The sequence below is a fragment of the Sceloporus undulatus genome, chromosome 4 (assembly GCF_019175285.1).
Source record: "Sceloporus undulatus isolate JIND9_A2432 ecotype Alabama chromosome 4, SceUnd_v1.1, whole genome shotgun sequence".
Lineage (NCBI taxonomy): Eukaryota > Metazoa > Chordata > Lepidosauria > Squamata > Phrynosomatidae > Sceloporus > Sceloporus undulatus.
The window spans coordinates 68855440-68874740 of record NC_056525.1 but is presented as its reverse complement, the minus strand read 5'-3'; the positions used below and the strand labels follow the sequence as shown (position 1 = coordinate 68874740).

The 19301-nt window shown below is 38.1% G+C and overlaps 1 protein-coding gene across 1 annotated transcript in view; it reads right to left on the bottom strand.

Moving 5' to 3' along the window:
• The window catches only part of ELAPOR1 (endosome-lysosome associated apoptosis and autophagy regulator 1), a 102155-nt gene that overhangs the window by 74002 nt on the left and 8852 nt on the right, over positions 1-19301 (bottom strand). The window lies entirely within an intron of this gene.

Genomic DNA, 19301 nt, shown 5'->3' with positions numbered 1-19301 from the left:
AAATTCCAGCTTGTCAACATCCTTTTTGAAATGTGGTGCTCAGAACAGGACAGAGTACTCCAGGTGAGGCATGATGAAAGCAGAATATGGTGGCAGTATTACTTTCTTTGATTGAGATGCTATACTTCTATTGATGCAGCCTAGAATTGCACTGGCCTTGTTAGTCACCACATCACATGATTGAGTCGTGTTCAAAAAACCCATGATAGGTTTACTTTAGGGTTGCCATAAGTTGGAATGACTTGAAGGCACACCACAACAACAATCAAATGTAAATAAGTTTGGGCGACAGATTTATGCTTTATTTTAAGAATGTTTGGTAACATTATCAGTGATATATACCACCTGTGACAAAAACACAGATTATGAGAATTTAGTTTCATTTTAGAGTATCTCTGGAATGGATGTCTGCTTGTGGTAGTGTTTTTTCTTTTAAATTGTGGTAGTGCTATTTCTTTTCAGTTATGATATAATAATTTCTTAATTATCACTATAAAGATGTAAACATAAACAACCTACTAGTTACTCCCCACTGAATAAATTGTTAAATGGTGAATCAATTCATATGTATATCCTGTTTAATGGCTCTAGAACTAGCAGTAGGATCCAGGCCAATAACTGCTAACATGCTTGATTGTGAATATCCTTACAACAGAATTTGACAGGTGCAAAAGTATACTGTCCATGTTATATAAAACAAATGGTTCATTTATAATATGGATTGTCATATCACTGTCTCTACATCCAAAATAGTGAATTATATCTTTGGACAGGCAAAAGTGTATTATCACTTGTGCAAGGCAGCTGCTGGTAGCTGCAGAGCTAAACTATTCATTCTAACAGTAAATTTGCAGGGTGTACAACTCGGCAGCTCAAAGGGGCCACCCACAGACTGAAGTGGTTGCTGCAATCTTAGAAATGGAAAAAAACCCTACACTGTCATTGTTGTGGAGTAGGAGGAAGAACCAACCCATCAAATGCTATTCATGTGTGCTACACTCAGTTAATTCTCAGCTGGACCAAAGCAACTTGCAGCTATTTTTCAGAGAATTCAACCATCTAGAATGAGGGAAGAAGTTAGAAATTCTTCCTCCTCCTACTGTACCACTGAAGTTCAGAGATGGACTGATTGTACCACTTGCTGAACAGACACACTGTACTGCTGTAGGCATAACAACATGGCACAGATAGTGCTAAGCTTCAGAGTTGGCCAAGTGGTGAGTGGAAAGGAGATTAAGCTGTATTCTGTTAATAACATATGAAACAGCTCCCTCAAAAACAACAGCAAAAGCAGCAGCCTTTAAAAAGAAACTAGCCAACAAATATAGTAGTAACAACAGAGAACAAAACAGGTTAACATACATATTTACAGCACATGTACCAAATTTACAATCTCCAAGGTAAGCAACCTCTAACTACTAAGTAAAGCACATCAAAAAACACTTAACCTCACAGCACAGGTGAACAGTCTAGCAGCTGTTAGATTCCAGTCGGCCCTACCAATGTCCAGAAATAATGGGAACTTGTATGCATAGAGATTTTGTAACAGGAGTTTAACTAAACTTCTGCCCTCCTGTCTGTCCCTGACTTCCACTCCACCAAAAGAATCGGAGGAAGTAAAGTCTAAGAAAGCTCATGCTACAAACTTCTTTCTTACTTTTTTCCCCCAGTTAGTCTCAAAAGTGCTACAAAATCTCTATGCATATTAATTGTACAGACTAACACGGCTACATCTTTAAATCCTACCACAATGGGAACTGTAGTTTACTTCAAACCACTTACCTGGCAGATAAGAGAAAATGAAAATCTTTGTTCTCCTTCATGCTTCCAGCACATAGTTGAAACATTAATTACTGTATTTTGTTTAAATCAATACTACCTTCATTAAGGAAACAATCATCATCATAATCTGAACAAATAAAAACACAATTACACAACCACAGCTACAGTATATATCAGAATGCATGCACACACGGGCACACACACACACAAATAATACTCAAACCACTATTCATATTAAAAAATTTACAAGCTAGCTATCAAAAGTTAAACAATTCACAGCTGGTTCTAGCATATTAACCATTTCTTCATTGGAAACAAGAGACTTGGCCTGCAAGGTGTATTGTAGATCATATATAGTTCTTTTGTAAAGAACAGATACCACTTGATCTTAGCCCAAAGACCATGCTATAGTACAGTTTCTTCAGTAAAAAGCTTATGATACAATTGAGATCCTTCTAACTTGATCTTTTCCAGTCAGGCAAAGAAAACTGTAAAGCATTCAGTTTATGTCCTCAGGCATGAAAATGCTAAGCAAAACAGGTTTCCATTCTGTGAATTTTAATGTCACTCTTCTGCCAAGAAGAGCAAATACTGTGGGAGTGGGGACCATTTTTGCCAAGTGCATGCAGCTATTTTTAAAAATAAATAAATAGATAAAACACATTTTAAAAATCAGCACTATATATTTATATAATCTATATAACATAGCAGATTATCACACAGGGATAGGATGAGGACGGGGTCGCTCCCCCGTCCTTATCCCATATTTCACTACGATCCTGCAAAAGGCTTTCAATCGCAGCACTATTGTCCCGTCATTGAAGCAGCACTGCATTAATGTGAACTCCCATTAATGCAAAATACTGGGCAATGCCACTTCAATGATGGGATCTGCATGACACTGTTTGAAAGTCTTTCATGCGATTGCAGTCAATCACACTTTCTGGATGGGATAATGTCTGGATAAGTGTGACATCGTATGAAAATCTTCTCACGGTCGCACTACAGGTATGGAAAAAGAATGAGATGAAGAAGTTTCATCCCCCGTTTGATCATCTCCATAGATTAAAAATTGTCTGGAATTAAACATTTGTTAAATATTAATATTCATACTGGCTGCATCTATATTTATACATAAATGAGCCTGAAATTACTTAACTTGACTTTCATTCAAATTATATAATTTAAATAATTATGTACAGTATTATCAATATTGAACTGAAAGAAACTAAATGGATTATGATATTGACTGTCACATTGACTATACTGTGTTTGCTTCTTTTTCTTGTTGTTTACATTGCATTTAGTAGTTTGCTTCCAGATTTTGGTGACGAACTATAATGTGTTATTTTTTAAAGAAACCATAATTCTGGGGACAACTAGCATTCTGTGGGATGCAAAAAGGGGCTTGGTGATGCATGTGGACCACAGGCCACACACACCTTGCTCACCCTATTATATGCTCAGATCATGTTCTTTGCAGCTCTTGTTGCAATGCTCATATATACTTTGATACAAGAACATGAAAAGCCACACAAAACCCATTTTTTACCACACCTGGAAAAGTATATGTATATGCATTGTGCATTATTCAGTAGATTCATAAAACTTTTACAAGCAAGGAAATTGTTATCTGCACTGCACCATCCATGAGGAAATTTATCTCCTTTTTCAACCAGTTAAGGTTCTATCTACAGCTAATAATTTTGGTCTATATGAATTGTGAACAAAAATTTATAAGGTCCTGTTTGTGTTTGTATGCCTACAGAGAACCATCCTGACTTCTTTGAGCTGCTGCTAATATGCATTCTTTACATCATGTATCTAGCTTGCTGAACTATCATATATAAAAAGAACCATTGTCTTTTCTGTTAGCTGTTGGACTTCAAGTGACAGCAACTCCCATCTATCTCTAGTGAAGGTTTTATACTTGGCCTCTCTAGAATTTTTTAAATTTTATTTAGAGTATTTATATCCCGCTCTTCAGCCACAAAGGCTCTCAGAGCAGCTTACTTTTTTTTTAATTAGACAGTTCCCTCCCCTCAGGCTTACAATCTAAAAAGACATGAAACAAAAGGATAAGGAAATGGTGGTGGGAAGGGATCAAATTTTAATTTGATATCTTCTCCTATGAAACTGAAGAAACCAATTTGCCTGTTTATGACAATTCCATAAACTACTACAGTTGATTTATGGCCCTTATAACAGCAAGACAAACTGTACTTAGTACATTTAGGGTGGTAAGTATACATTTTTTAATGAGTTGACATCTATCTTCCTTACATCATACATGTGTGGTGAAAGACCCAAACTTTACAGTTACCTCAACATATGAAAAACTCAGACTAGATTTACTGCAGCTAATTTCAAATATAAATCTTGTGTTTATTGTCTACATATTGAAGAAATGTATTAAGGGTCTCAGTATAGTACAATATGTTCTTTGAATAGGTTCTCTTCATGAAATATGACTGTGAGTCTACTTAAAATCTATCCATAAAGATATTATCCAGTTCAGAGGCAAAACATTCTGCAGCTGTTTCAGAAATTTTAAAAAACCTAGTGCTGCCAGGAAATATAAGAAAGTTGTAAGTGAAATATAGCCATTCACTCTTTTATCTGAATTCACTTCAACAACATCCCTAGCATCATGTTGTGGAAAATTTGTAGAAAATGAGATCATATCTATATTTTATCCTCCCGAGTTTGTACTAAGTGCAATTTTTTTATTCACAGATGTTCAGGCCGCAAAGTAATTGCAACAACATACAGAATTTCTGTAAACAGGCAGATACTCTTATAACCCAGTTTTGTATATAAGGCTATCAAATGAGGCCACCAGCTTTGCTTTTCACAGGCCCTTTGACTTGTTTTAACTTTATTTTGCACTATGTTCTGCACTCCATATGGAAGAACAGCTGTTGCATGGGCAAGGTGTTCCCTGTAGCTAATCACCTTGAAAACTGACACTCTCCAAGCAGAGCTCTGAGAAGGATGTTTATGCACATGTTATATTAACACTGAAGGCAAACACAGCCAGCTGGAACCTCCAGCCTAAACGTTCAGCAAAATACATAAGTCAGTTACAAAGCCACTAACTGAGCACCAGTCCCCACTTTAGAAGAAAAATAAAAAAGTGTTAATTTTAAATGAGAAATTTCTGCATCTCATTTCTAAATTCACTTATTTTAACAACAGTTATCTGAGAAAAAGTGTCATGTCTAGAGAAAGATATACAGGACAGACGCATAAATACAACACTATTTTGGAAAAATAGCCTTTTTGGTTGTTGTTGTTCTTGCTGTTTGGCATAAAACTACAACCATCTCCCCTTCAAACTGCATTCATTGTGATCACTGAAGAATGGACCCCTCCACACTGGCACACCCATTTCTACCTGCAATTCACATGTTCAGCTTAACTATCTATAATGGCCTGTTTGCATAAAACTGAAAGCCCATGGATGTTTCCTGCATAATCAATATACAGCCTTAAAAACTCTTGGACTCTTGAGATTCTATAAAAGAACCAAGAAAGGTTATAAGATCAATCTTAACTATTCAATACCAGGGCAGGGAAAAATACAGAGTTGAAATAAAGGTTAACATTTTCCCCAACACACAAAAGAGCATGATGACCTGGCTCAAAGCCACTAAATGGCTGGGTCAATGACTACAGAAAACTCATAGTTAATACAAGTGAACATAAGGAAAAATCATTGTTTATCCTACTCTGTGATGATAATGCCCATCAGCAAAGCTATTTCTGTTCCAAGGGGTGAGAGACCTGCTTAAAGTACATCTTGGAGCCCACAGAGGAGAAGCTTTGAAGGCTCAATGGCACTGCACTTTGAGTTAAAATTCACTTACATCCATGTCAACTTAGGCCCGGTCCAGACAGATGCGATAGGGTGCCCTCGTCATGTGCGAGAGGCGGCGCTTCTAGATGCTCCTCGCCCCTTGCACGTGACAAGGGCATCAAAATGGCGGCGCCCTGTACAGATGGGTGCCGCCATCATTACGTGATGGACGCCTAGCGTCCACATGTTGCAGCACCTTTGTGACGTCGCGAGTGCACCATTGGTGCAGTGCGGCGTCATAATGGTGCCACAAGAAGAACCCGCATTTGTGGGTTCTTTTTGACCATGGGGAAGTGCCGCGGTCTGAAGGCTGCGGCTTCCCCGCGGACCAAAGCTGGGCGCCAGGAGACCTTTTCGGACGGTCTGTTCCGCGCCTTAGATATCACATTTTTAACAGAATTGGAGACAGACATAGAACACCATTTGTTTCTATTCTGAAACCTTTCAGAAGATTGAGGTCTTCCCAGTGGCATCTCTAGGGTTGGTGTCACCCAGTGTAGAAACTCATGTCACACACACACACACACACACACACATTGACCTCCTCCTATTTCACACCATACAGAATCCTTAGTAATGCTTTTTTGCACTAATGTTACTCATAAATCCTAATTCCCATATACCACTGAATGCAACAGTAATAGTTGTGACATAAATAATTAGCAAAATTAAATTTATCCCTTCAAATTACAATATCATAAACATGTATTTACATATATATAGTGAAGATTTGGTTAAAATGTAATGTTTTTATGGATTTTTAAAAAAATGTTTTTAAATCAAAAAATTTAAAAAATAATTTTAAATTTTGAAATTTTAATTTTAAAAAATTCTGGGCCCTTCTTTTCTTCTCCCACTGAGCTTCACCTTACTCCCACCATCTCTTAAAGCATTTTAAAGAGATACAGGCAAATGGCACAATGTTTCTGCCAAAATACAGGTGTTTGAGCAATAGTGGTGTCATCCCCCCTTAGGGTGTCACCTGGTGCAGTCCACACAACCCTAATGACACCACTGGGCCTTCCACCTGAAACTTAAACCATTGTTCTTCTTGGCTTTTAAAGTCTGCTGGGGCAGGTCTGTTAGTCTGGATCTCAGAATAGAAACATTGTTGCTGCGTGCCTTCAAGTCATTTCTGACTTATGGCAACCCAAAGGTGAACCTATCAAGTAATTTCTTGTTAATGTTTCATCAGAAGAGGTATGCTATTGCCTTTCCCTGAGGCTGAGAGCATGTGACTTTTGTCTTTAAAGAGGGAATGTTAAAGTAGTTTCCAAACAGTTGATTCTAGAGTAGTCTTCGAACATCTCTCCCACAGCTTTGGCAAGCCATTAAAAAGCAGCTGAAGTGCAGAATTGATTGATGATGACAACTGAGGAAATTGTTATCAAAAGTGAATTATTAATAACTTACTTGTTGTTGTTATTTTGTGCCTTCAAGTCTTTCCAACTTATGGTGACTCATTAAGATTTGTTAAGAGGAGGTTTGCCATTCCCTTCGCTTGAAGCTGAGAGCATGTGACTTGCCAAAGGTGACCCAGTGGATTTTATGGCCAAGGTGGGATTCGAACCCTGTTCTACAGAGTTGTAGTCCAGTATTCAAACCACTACACCACACTGGTTCACTTTAATTTACTCCCTCATACAAATATCGGAACTAGAAGAGAGAGACTGAAGCTAAGGAGTGTTGTTCAAAGCAACATTTAGTAATACTTAATAACAATAGTAGCAACTGTTATTATTGCAAAGATTACATTTTTTGTTCTTTGGCTTTGTTTTAGAAATAGTTTTGGGGCTTACTTTTTTCTGATAAGTAAGGACATTTGGGGGTTACAGCATTATCTTTAAGAAAGACAAAGGGCTCACACAAAACACCAGTTATATCAGCCTAGTCATTACCAATGCATAGAAGCGGTTTTGTTCCTAGGCTGATGGTAACTGATGTATAATATTAGCTGGTTCAAAATAGCAATTGAAAAAGAAACCTTTGAAGTTTCACAGCAGTTGAATATCCAGGAAGGCAAAAGGCAAGGCGGGAGTATATTAAGTCTGTTTGATAGGGAAGATTTTTGAAACCCCTTGATCTTTCTCAGCACATCCAGAACTTCAATTGTTACAGAAAGGTGCAGCCACTCATCTGTTTCTAAAACAGTATCTGCCAGTTGATCACAGGAGAATAATCAGACGTGAAAGAAAATGCATTTTAATAAGCAAGAAAATGCTCTCAATTCTGTACTTTAAAAAGCAGCCACCTCTGCTTTCCTCTATGGAATGCAAATATTTATACAGGTAAAAAAGATCAAAAGACTGCAAAAGTTACTACAGTTTTGTGAAGCTAGAGCTTGTAATTATGGTCATCAATACAGCACTGGGAGCTAAATTTGATAATATACTAACTACACTTCATCTGTTTCTACATTTAATTAAAATTTAAACTATAGCTGGTAAGGGGTATCAATTCTGGGAACTGCCAGGCAAGTTAAGCCTTTCCAAACCACAGTCCTGCGATACCTTTCAACCTCCATTTGGACAGAGAACAGTTTGGAAAAATTATTTTTTTGGACTACAACTCCCAGAACCTCTCAGTTGAAATGATCACTGGCCATGAGGAAATTCAGGGAGCTATAGTCCAAAAAAATTTAACTCTTCCAACTTCTAGGAGAGAAACTGCCATTAGAAGCATCCTTCATGAAATTAATAGAAGCTGTGCGGCAACTTTTGCCTGGATTGTGGAAGGAGGAAAGTTCACCTCACAATGTACTGTGATCCCAGTTCTTACAATTATAATTTTAAAAAAAAACTAAGGCTGGTTAGTACAAAGTAGAGTAGACCCACTCAATCAATGGTTGAATGGTAAGTCTACACATAGGTAAATCCTATTATTCAATGGATTTACTTTAATCAGGATTAATACAATTTAGGCCTAATACAGATAATCCCTGTTCTCTTGGGACTATATTTAAATATGATCTCAATAGCAATTTATTTTTCCTGGGAAACATCCTTCTTTCTCAGTCTGCTGTCCTCCATATTATTGGACTAAAACTCCCATCTGGCTCAGATATGTGGAGCAGATCAAACTGGGACTGGCTGGAAAAATCTGTCTTAATCCCTATATCTATCTCGAGGACAGCCTATATCACAGGCAATTCCACTATCGCACTTGCATGTAGAAAATCAATACCATATTAAAATGCTACTAACTTTCCAACTGAGTTGTTCATGGATTAGATCAATCTTTCCCAACCTGGCACCCTTCAGATCTGCCATCTTTTCAAACCAACATGGCACTGATTTGAAGTGCTACTTTAGCTGAAGCAAAGTAGGGAAGAAATATGGAGGTTAGTAAAGAGTTAATACATCATACATAATAGTTAATCATTGATAAGTTAAAAAATCAAATTCAATTGCATTCAGGGTAGAAGGGGGGGCAGCTATAATATTTGCTTATTTAAGTTTAAGTTAAAACCACCAGAATGAAGATGAAAGCTGCCTTTGTTGTTGTTTTTTTATCCCCCTCCATCTGGCCTCTGTTTTGAGTTTGGGAAAGAAACAACTACATGGATTTTTTGAAAATCCCATTTTTCATCCACTCCAATAAAACCTCTCTTGACTTCCCCTCGTCCATGCCTTATGGTCCCATCTTTTGATTCTCCCCCTGCTTATTTTTTAGCTTACTGATTCCCACATGAATCATAGCACAAATTACAAGGTTAAGAGTTCTAAATTCCACTTTCTGGGACAGTTGAGACACTTCTATTTGACGCCCAGTGTACAAAACAGGAGGCTACATACACATGAAGAACACCTAGCCTTCCAAGCTGCCTTTCCCATTTGTCAGATTAAATTTGGATTAAATTCCAGCCACTTGTTTGAATTAATGTATCATACTATACTATACTCAATTAATATAAAACATATTCTAATAAACAAACATAAAATGGAAGAAAATGAATCTAAACTGCTATAACCCTTACGAGTAGCTTGATTGTTATGTCGGAAAGACTAATTCCTCAATTGAGGAACTAAAACAAAAGAGGAGATAGTTTGTGAAAAACAAAAACAAAACCCTAGGCTTTGCTTAAAAAACCAGTTGGGAAATGTGAAATTTGTTGGCCCTTAAGCATTTTCTTTCATATAACTAATTAATATCTTCATAACACAACTGTAATAAAGTAAATGATTAATTTTTAAATCAATCTGTTAAGTTAAAAAATAAGAACAGGTAACTATGTTCTTCAAATGGTCATCTGTGAAATGGTGCAGAAAAAATGTTGGTGCAGAAAAAAACCAATTTGTGTGAGTCACAGAGACTATGAAGAGAAACTTTAAGTTACCCCCTTTTACCAGAAATTAGTTCATTCTTATCACTGGCTCAATTTCCTGAGTATGCACAGCTTTAAAAACTTTGGTCTATATCGTAAACAGCATTTGAAACTCCCTATTTGTTTGGATAAAAATAGGCTTGCAGAATCAGGAGATGATTCCTAAAAACCCAGATCCAAGATATCTAAAATACAGTGCTTTCCCACACCAGCCAACCATATTTTAGGAAGAGTCCTTTCTCCTGATCCCAGAGGAATCAGGAGAACCTCAAAGGAACATTTGATGGGGGACAGAAGGGATTTTTCAGTGCCCAAGAGAGACTGGACTACCTCTCCTCCTGTGGGCAAAAATCAGACCATTATTCAGGAAAGCCTCTGGTAGTTAAACTCAGTTGTTCCTTTAACCCAGGGAGGTGTTGCCTTTTAACTGATTTGTTCTTAGTTGCTTAATTGTATTTGTTAGCTACCTTGAGTCCTATTTTTAGGAAGAAAACAAAAAACATACAAACCCACAAATAAATATAAAACACAAGTGCCAAGATTCCTTGAGCAAATGGAATTAATTGCATGGGCCTTTGGATCTAAATAATTATTCTGTAATACTGCCACATAAAGCTGAAGGCAATGACATTTACTTACAAGTAAACCTAATCATGAGTAAGTACTACAGCTTTCCATTTGCCTTTTGCCACATCTCTGCCTGCTTTTCACAGAAAACAAATCAAATTAAAATAAAATAAAATAAAATGGGAGGGGAGGTTTTGCCTCCATATAAGACAGCTTCCTGTTTCATGAGTATGAAATTAGCACAAATCTCTCATTACTGGTCAAAAGCATAAAACAGGAAAGCAAAACTATGCTTATGCTCAGCCTCTGCAAATTACACAACCAAGTTATCCTTTGCCCCATTAATACTATGATACTACAGAATCTCATCCATCACACACACACACAATCACACAGCTTGTACAATTGAAACTGAAGTTTAGAAAGGCTGCTATTTCCCCATTTGAAAAATCAAGGTCTCATCATGTTACTTAAGCAAATGACTTCAGGTAATACTGACAAGGAGAGCCAATGTGATGTAGTGGTTTGAATGTTGGGCTGCGACTCTGGAGAACAGGGTTCAATTCACCACCTGCCCATGAAACCCACTAGGTGACTGTGGGTACATCACATGCTTTCAGCCTCAGGGGAAGGCAATGGCAAACCTCTTCTGAACAAATCTTGCCAAGACAACCCCATGATAGCATTGCCATAAGTCAGAAAACTGTTAAATATCATGTTAGGAGAAGGGACCAAAGTGCTTTAGGCAACTCTCAGTCATTACACACTTGCTTTCCAAGTACCATATGCCGTCCAAGAAGCCTTTGCTGAAGGACAGCTCCCATGCACCACTGCATGTTCACTTTGCCAAACAGATATAGTATTTTATTACCTTTACTCTCTGTACCAATGTACCTAAATTGTAGCAGTTGTTCAAGCATATCCTCTGAATCTATTTGCCTGTAGAGCAGGGGTAGACAACCTGCGGCCCGCAAGCCGGATGTGGCCCGGCGAGGCCTTGGGACCGGCCCCAGCCCGGTCCTGCCACCGATTGCCGCCGGGGCCTTTGGCCTATCAGGAGGAGGCAGGTAAGGGGGGAAGCGGTGGGCAAGCGGGGGCAATTGTCTATAGAAGCCTCAGAAACGTGCATTTATATTAACATTTTTAAAAAAATCAGCAAATTTATTCATGTGTACTCCATTTTTTTTAAAAAAAATGTCCTCCATTTGAAAATTTTGTCCTACATTTGGCCCAGTTTATTTATATATATAATTATTTAATTATTTATTTTTTGGCTTCGGCCTCCCAGTTGTCTGAGGGACAGCAACCTGGCCCCCGGCTCAAAAATGTTGCCTACCCCTGCTGTAGAGTGTCAAGCTGTCATCATCATCATCAATCATCAATCATCATCATCATGGGTTTATTTTTCAGCCCTATATTTAACAAGACCCAGCATCCTGAAACAAAATGTTTGATTCCTATCATAAAGCTGTAGTTCTCAAACAGTGGGGCAGGGCTCCTGTGGGGCACAAGACTTGAACGCCCTGATCCCCCCTCCTCCTCCCACCCCAAACTTTTTAATGTGTAAATGTACACATGTTATTATTATATGTGCTGAGTTAAATATTGAATTTCCTTTAATAAAAATGTTCTAATTTGAACAATGTTATTTCCTTATAAATTGTTAAAATATGCACACTAAATAAACAAAATGTTTTTATTCATATACTATGTTGGGGGGCTGCAACGTCCACATGTACTGTAGATGTAAAGGGGGTTCCCAAGGTGATATTGGATGAGGTGACATGGGGGAAATGCCCATGTTTAAGTATTCACAAATCTCATAGAGAGGTTGACACTTAAAACACCCAATTACACAACATGTGCTTTTTTCAACTGCAGAATTTCAACATATTTTTAACACCAAGAATTTCAGCTTTCTTTTGAGGCTTGCGCCAACCTTCAAGCCTTTTGAAAATTTGTTTATACCGCCTATTCAGTTTTGCTCTCCTGGTAGAAGGTGAAAAGTTAAAGTAAAATAGGACCCATTTTTATCTGGCAGAACATAGGAGGGAAGTCTCTTTATTCCATACAATTACAACTACTACTACTTATATTGTTTTGTCATTATTATTTTTTGTTTTATATTTATTTATATGTCACTTGTCCCCTCCTCCCCCCAAAAAACCTAGGTCTCACAGTGGTTTCCATTTTTTTTTTTACAATTTGTTGGACAGACACAAACCAGATTTCTTTGGACTGAAGCTTCCATTAATTCCTATCGTTAATGCTGGCTGGCATTGTAGTCAGATACAGACATCTGAAACACCACAGTTATCCAATCCTGCCCTAAAACCACAGACAGAAACTCCCACATACCAATTCATAGCAATCAACCAGTGTGTACAAGCACCTGACTCACTTGTGGTAGACCAATTTTTTATTTATTTATTTTTGACAACCAGACAGATCTCAGAAAATTTAATTTTGGGGACTACAATACCCACAATACTCTAGCCAGCATGGAAGATGGCCATACTTGCTGGGGGCTCTGGAAGTTGCAGTCCAAAAAAGTGCTTTTATGGATTCTGAGACCACACCACTATCACAGTATTTCATTTAAATTAATGATTATTGTGCCTGCCTACCATTCCTTTGTGAATGCACACAAACCATGCAAGTGTTTGTAAGATAAAGAATTCACTGACACTTTTCCAGGCAATTAAGGAAATTCCCTCTTTAACTGAGCTAGACCTTCTGTAATATTCATGAGAATCTTGGACATGAGCTTGCTGTTCAGATCCATTCTCTTTTATTTCACTGACAAAAGACTGACATTTACTGATGGCACCTGTCTGAGCTATTCTTTATTTGGCACATGTCAGGATAACCTACCTATGTGTAATGAATCAAGAAAGCAGAGGGGAGAATCATTCTACTTATAAACTATCTTTCCAATCAAGGAAATAAAATAATTATTAAATTGAAAATAAAACAAAGGGCCTGTGTGAGGTACATAAAAGTTTATTAAAGAAACAAGACATTCTCTTTCTGCATAAATTTAAAGAACAATCACCACAGTTGGTCTAGCACAGAGGGGAAAGGCAGTAGAACAAGTTCTATTGAGCCATTACATACTCTGATTTGAATCAACAAAAGAGCAGAGAAACACCTAATCCTTGTCCTCGATCCATGTGAGTGCACATACATACACACACTGTCACCATCATCATACACTTCCTCATGTGGATAGCTACAAGTCTAATGAGAAGGGGTTTTTGTTCAAGTGGAGACTCTCCATATGAGCCACAACTCTGATCTTCTAATGTCTTTGCTCATGTAGAAAGTCTCCATGTGAACAAGAATCTCTCCTCTTCTTGCATAATTTTACATGAGTAAAATGGCGAGAGAAGAAGAAGAATCTCCACTTTTATGTGCTGATTCAATCTAGGTAAGAAATACTTGAACAGGGCTACAGATGTAGAGTACATACTTCACATACATGAAGTCTCAAGTATATGTGGCCACCTCCATGTAGGAGAGAAAAACAAAGACTCCTTAGGGGTTGCTATTTGTCAGCATAGACCAGCTGCCCACAAATTTGTATCATCCAGATGCAGACTGCCTTCACCCAAGCCAAAATCAGCTCTGCTGATCAGAGGAGGAGAAGTAATGGTCTTAGGGCACCTGGAAGATATGTTGAGGAAGGATGGTGAAGACAACACTGAGTTAGACAAGCCAATGGTTTGACTTTTGTAGAAGGTTACTTCTATGTTCCCAACACATGCCTTCCCCACATCTTCAATCGGTTAAGGCAGTGCTTCTCAATTATTTTCTGTCATGCCCCCCCCCCGGAAGAAGAAAACATTTCGCGCCCCCCGCGCAACTGTAAATAGTATCATTTGTCTATAAAATTGTTATAAGTACACCTCTGCATAACAGAGCCTCGCGCCCCCCCTGGGGGGCCCGCCCCACTATTTGAGAAAGGCTGGGTTAAGGGATCCTTTAACTCAGAGAGTGAGTTCATAATGCAAAAATAAGTCACTTAGCTGCTATAGGGAATAAATGTATCACAAATGAATTACACGACTTTGGCGGGTGGAGACCCAATTCTTCCAATTTATTCAGAGTTTTTTCTTCTTTTTCTGCACAAAGAGTAGATCTTGTTAAATACATAATACAGCTTCAGTTAATTGATAGTTAAGGAACGGGCTAATCTTATAACCTACCTCAGTATCTTTATCTGCCAGGAACAGGTTGTAAAAACCTGTAGAGCAAGAACAAGGAGCTCTTATCTGTACCCACTATATACTCCTTTAGGCATTTGGAACCATCTGGCCTGCAAAGCACTGGAATCGTGTACTGGAAGTTAGCCTACCATCCCAACCCCACATCCTGCTTCTTTTTCAGGCAGAGTATGTGGTGTTAACTGGCCAGTGCTCTCTCTCTCTTATGTAATTTGGTGGTGGGGCATTATTTCTCATGTAAAGATCAGGATCTATTGAACCCCTCACAAAGTATCTGTCCAGGTATCTAGTATAGTTGCTTCTGCGAACACACTCTCAGATATCTTTACTAATATGTAAACCCCTTGGCAACCATTTATGAACTAAGTGTGACTTTTCAGCCTATAGTTCCCCCTGTCAATTACAAATCCAAACCACTGTTTTTTCCAGTTTTGCTGTATGTGCACAAAATTTGTCACTCAGCTTTTTAATCAAGCAGCCTTTTAAACTGGGACACTTAATTTCAGTTGGAGGTTATGCTTCCACCATCAGTTCTTGTCACATTTCTTTTCCATTGGTCCTTAAGTGTGGGACTGCTTACTTCATTTATTTTTTAAAAAAGAACAGGGAATCCTCATCATCCAATCATGGGTTTTAAATGGCATCCAAATGACACCATCATCAAACTGATTTGTTCTTTAAAGTAGAAATGATATATTCCAGTATATCACTATCTAGAAGCTGCACTATTAAAGAAAATACCTGTAAGATGAAATACAGCAGAGTACCACTGAAAGCATACATATCTGTATGCCTTTAGTGCTACTCTGCTGTATTTTGTCTTGCAGGTATTTTCTTTGAGAGTAGAACTTCTAAATAGTGATGTGATATACTGGAATAGCAAACCAACTGCAACTGACAACACATTAATTATAAAATAGGAACCGTTTTATCCCTTGTTTTGTTTTTAAATTTATATTTTAATTATCATTAATTTGCTTTTTTTTTGTTAGTTTTTTTTAAATTAAAAGAGTTATATCACTATAATGCTATTATGTTCACTGTAATTTTAAAAAGAACTTTCTGGTCACCACTGAAGTGGAGCTGTCCAGAATTTTTTAAAAGTGTTTTTGTATCATGGAGTACTAATTTTTCATTTTTCATGAAATATCTGTTACCACCTGTTGTTTTTTTTTGTTTTGTTTTGTTTTTTGTTTTAGATCAGTTAACATCAGTTTTCTGGGCTTATCAACCTGTTTCTTTCATTTAAAAAATCTAGTTGGAAGAGTGTTACAGATTATTAAAGTCAGAAACATTAATACAAAATTACACCCATTGTAATATGTATAATAAATGCGTGCTGAACTTCAGATGGTTCCATCTATGGCAACTATGAAGTGGATGGAATAAAGCAGGGTGGAAATACACATACGTACAGTACAGTTCTACTGATAATCTGATAATTGCAACCCCATTTATAATTTACAATGGAAGAGCAAACTGAATATTAGTAGGAACCAGCAGAAAGAAACCCACTTCTCTTTATCCTGGTATTCATTTTATAAATTTAATATTTCATTTGTTCTGCTGCTTCTTTTGATTGCATTTGAAAAATGTACAATGTGTGTTATTTCACCCATCTCAATAATTTTGATGATGTGTACAGAAATGTATGGAAGGAAGGAAATGGAAGATAAGAACTGGAAGAAATCTGATAGAATGTGATGTAACCAGGATATTGCAAAGTACAGAAATCAGTCTTACTTCTCTTTGCAAGAAATCTGTATAACTTTAAATGCATACTATACATTATACATGGCGAATTGGTTACATAATATGAACATGATCAGCCTCACATTAAATATTATGGATTGAAACTTATTTAAGATAAACTGGATAACAGCTGAGATACAGAAATTTGTTCCAGTCAATCATACATCATAACAGCATAATACAATTACCAACTTACCGTACTAGTGGTGAGATTTTCTACCTTGTTTTTTTTCTTATCTCTACTATAGATGCAGTGGATTAGTAGCTAAGGTGCCAATTCTATTGTAAGGTTGGAAGCTTGAGGCCCAAGTGTCACATGACGGAGAGCACTCCCATCACTAGTCCCAGCTTCTACCAACCTAGCAGTTTGAAAGCATGCAAATGCAAGTAGATAAATAGGTACCACTTTGGTGGGAAAGCAATAGCATTCAGTGCAGCCACATGACCACCAGAGCAGTCCTTGGACAACACTGGCTCTTCAGCTTAATCACAGGATAAGCAGCACCCTCTACAGTTGGTTATGACTAGACATTCATGTCAAGGGGAAATCTTTATTTTTACCTTACTATACACTGCTCCAAACAACTGAGAGAACCTTCTAACACCTTGTCTCATGATTCAGCAATTAAAGAAAACATAGGCGGGATACAGACCGCCCCTTTCCCAATGGTTCGGGGCCTGAGCTGCCACAGCGGCAGCCCCGGAGGCCCCAATCCACCGTTTTTCCTGGCCTCGGGGAAGCGGCCAAATGCCGCTTCCCCGCAGCCTCAAAAGGGCATCATGCCCCAAGGACACCCCAACAGTGGTGAGGAGGCAGAGAAAGGAGCTTCTACCGGCACAGCTGAAAGGGCACCACAAGCACCCGGCAGTGGCACGTGTGCATCATGCCCGCGCCGCTCCGTTTGGAGGCGGCATGGCCGTAACGTCGGCCATGACATCGTAATGGTGGCACCCATGTAGACAGGGTGCCGCCATTACAACGCCACAGGTATGTGCTAGGGTTGCGGGGCGTCTGTAAAGGACACCCCGAGGCAACCCTAGCACGTATCCAGGCCAGTGCTTTGCGTCAGTCTGGATACCGTCATAGTGAGGGTTTTTTTCTGGCATACATTCCAATATGGGATAAAGACAAAAGACACACAATTTTTTTCATGCTCACAGAATAGTGTTGCATATAATTTGAAAGTTTTCAACTCACTGAGTTCAAAATTGTTGGAAAATTTTACTATGAATAAATAAAATTCTGTCTTATGCCATGAAACTAGATAAACAGATTTTTACTATATTTCAAGGATGTATGCTATGGACTGATTTAATATAGGCTACAAGACATACACTAAATTCTCTTGGAGGTCCTGGGGAACCCCAATTATTTTTTCATTCATGTGTTTGGTGAAAAATCCAGTCAGGCATGCTCTCCCAAGCGTAACTGAGGCTTATGTGCATTGTGAGAGAGTACCAAAGAGATTGGCATTCAATCTCCAGAGCAGTAGAAAACGGTGACAGTATAAACATATACAGAAAAAATGCATGTTTCCAAGTTAAAAAGCAGCTAATTTGAGTTATTCTAATCCAGCAGCAAATTATTGTGTAGTGGAGTGTAGTGGAATCTCCCTCCTTGGAGGTCTTTAAACAGAGGCTTGATGGCCATCTGTCGGGGATTCTTTGATTTGGATTTCCTGCATGGCAGGGGGTTGGACTGGATGGCCCTTGTGGTCTTTTCCAACTCTATGATTCTATGATTCTATTTGACAGAGGTAAAATGTTGGTTTACCTTTGGAAAATTTTACGCATCCAATTCGACCAATGGAGAAAAAGGTTAGCTAGTAAGCAATGAACAGAACAGGATGCTGTAGGTGAGTAACCACTGGGTAAACTAGTATTTTTGTTGATGTGTACCTTCAAGTCATTTCTGATTTATGGCGATCGTATCACAGAGGGAAAACCCTCAAGATGCTTAGACAAAAAAGGATTTGTACCATTAGTACAAAAGGATGAACAAATTAGTCTGGTGATGTGGACTTACAAAGTTTGTTAACCTCAACTCAATAAAAATGCTTAATTACAAGAAAACTATACCTGTGCCATGATCAAAAGATCTGAGCATCAGATAAAGCACTATTCACTCAATGTATGCTAAAATTAATGTGGGTGGGTGCAAAGCTCCAGTGCAGACTGATCTGGGAGTGTAGCCAGAAACTGGACTGAAGTGAAACATCTACCTGAGTTCTTCTAGTCCTGTCCACCACCCAGTCCATGAAAACTGACTGCCTTGTTTTTTCCTCACTCTTTCCAAAACCATTAAAAGCTATGGGGCTCTTAGGGGAAAAGACATCTTATAACACCAAAAAGATGGTACCCATCTGTTCCACTTTTCTATGTTCCAAAAAATAACTCCCTCAATAAGTCAGGAAACGCGACAACTAAAAACACTGAACATCCCTATTTTGATTATAAAAGATGAAAGCGTGAAAGAAAATGGGAAAACTCATTGATGTACGATATGCACAATAAAAACAGTGATACTGAGAGTTAAATGATCATATATCTCCCAATAATATGACAGCCACGTAGATGTTTCAAATATCTGTGAGAGTTTTCAAAAGGGAAGGTAGCTACTATCACACGACCTACAATCAGAGCTATGTAGGTAATTAGTATATTGCAATTAATTGTAATGAAAGTAAAAAGCAGATATAACTAAGGCTGCATCTGCACTGCAGAATTTATGCAGTCTGACACTGCTTTAACGGTCAAGGCTTAATGCTATGGAATTCTGGGATTTGTAGTT